Source organism: Penaeus monodon, chromosome 27 (assembly GCF_015228065.2).
Source record: "Penaeus monodon isolate SGIC_2016 chromosome 27, NSTDA_Pmon_1, whole genome shotgun sequence".
NCBI lineage: Eukaryota > Metazoa > Arthropoda > Malacostraca > Decapoda > Penaeidae > Penaeus > Penaeus monodon.
Window position 1 is genome coordinate 14885456 of NC_051412.1, and position 1761 is coordinate 14887216.

The following is a 1761-nucleotide window of genomic DNA, read 5'->3' on the forward strand; positions in this document are numbered from 1 at the left end:
GTGTGTATGTGTGCATGAGGGGGGGGGGGAGACGTAGAAAGATAGGCAGGTAGATTTCTTTGAAACATGTCTGTAACAGCATAGTTTTTATCCCTATGCTTTATTATTGCAATTTAATCAATTTAAGATGTCACGACATATTGCACCACATCTATCAAGAAGTTCTTATTTATTTGTCCACTTACAAAAAAAGAAAAAGAAAAAGAAATCTACACAAAGCACATAAATAAAAAATCAAAGATTGGTTACATATGTTTATTCAAATAGATTCAATACAAAAGATATAGAAATCTCAACATCAAAACCGTAGGATGTAAACTAACAATTTAATGACACCAACCTTATCAGGTCTCAAGACTAGTACTAAACGCTAAGGACCAATTCACACGGTCGTCATGGCAATCGACGACCCGAGGCAGTCCCTAAGTGTGTCAGGTCGTATCCAGAGATATGGATAATCGACGACCCGAGTCAGTCCCTAAGTGTGCCAGGTCGTATCCAGAGATATGGATAATCGACGACCCGAGTCAGTCCCTAAGTGTGTCAGGTCGTATCCAGAGATATGGATAATCGACGACCCGACACGATTACTGATAATCTCTGTGTGGGACTGGCGCTGGGCTGGACGACACCACGACGACTAGTACGCAATTTCGAAATTTCTAAAATGAAAAAGAAAATCCAGAAAAATAAAAAAATAAATCATGCCGTACAAACTGCTTGTGAGAAATAAAATAGAGTTTGTTTAACAGGATTGTTTTCTAGCATGACCACACATGCATTTTTTAAAGGGGGGGGGGGGTGATCAGTGTTTATTGACAATACACACATATATATATTTATTCTTTTCCCATGTTAAGCACTGATCATTATGTATGGTTTGCAAACAAATTCACCAGTTTCGTACATGAGGCCACTGACACCGCTGCCGGACGTATGATAAATGTGATTACCGTCACTGGAGAGCTGTATGGCACATATCTTTCACTGGTTATCACAGAAGGATCCAACTAACTCATTAGAAAAAAAACACAACAAAAATGTAAATTAAGTTGAAGGAAACCAAAACAAATAAAGAATCCTACGCAAAACTTTCTAAAAACCACAAGGCTACTACAAGCTGGGTGTTGTTGCTTTATTTATACCGAAAAAATCAGATTTTCGAGATGAACGACCCTTAAAGCAAGGAAAGTAAAGTAAGGAGGGTCAATTCCCCGTGATTTCGGGGCGTCACTTTTTTTCTATTCGCTTCTGGTTATCTCAGTCACCAACAGATGGCGACACCAGTACAGAGAACAACTGGTGACAAACGGTTGATTTTGGTGGCGCCATCTGTTGGCAACGAACACCACTAAAAAGTATTTTCTTGCATCACGAGGATCTCAGTGTTGCAACACTCTTACTCTACCTTCTTTACCCCGAGCTTCCACCCATAATCGAGGAGATTCGGGCTCTTCGGTGTCCAGCAACACCTCCAGCATCAATGACATTTAAAAGAATCAATCACACCTTTAGAGGCCAAACAAAAAGGCTTTAGGAAACAATCACACCTTTAAGGTCAGCACCGCCACGAAGGTCAGTGAGTGACTCCAAGGTCAAGTACACCTATACAGAATAATTGTACCTTTAGTGCCAAAATCTGCCCCAAAGGCCATTTTCTACTCCCGAATGCTCCAGAATTTCGACATTTAGAAATTTAGTCACCATAACGCGAGGTTGTGGTGAAGTTGGCACTCTAAATAATCTCTTAATTATGCTCGT

The 1761-nt window shown here is 40.2% G+C and overlaps 1 long non-coding RNA gene across 1 annotated transcript; it reads right to left on the reverse strand.

Annotated features, from left to right (window-relative positions):
- Nucleotides 1-241: 241 nt before the first annotated feature.
- LOC119590608 lies at nt 242-1755 on the reverse strand. The gene is made up of 2 exons (XR_005230274.1): nt 908-1755; nt 242-662 (listed from the first exon to the last, which is right to left on the reverse strand). It is a non-coding gene; the product is annotated as an uncharacterized LOC119590608 (long non-coding RNA).
- Nucleotides 1756-1761: the final 6 nt, after the last annotated feature.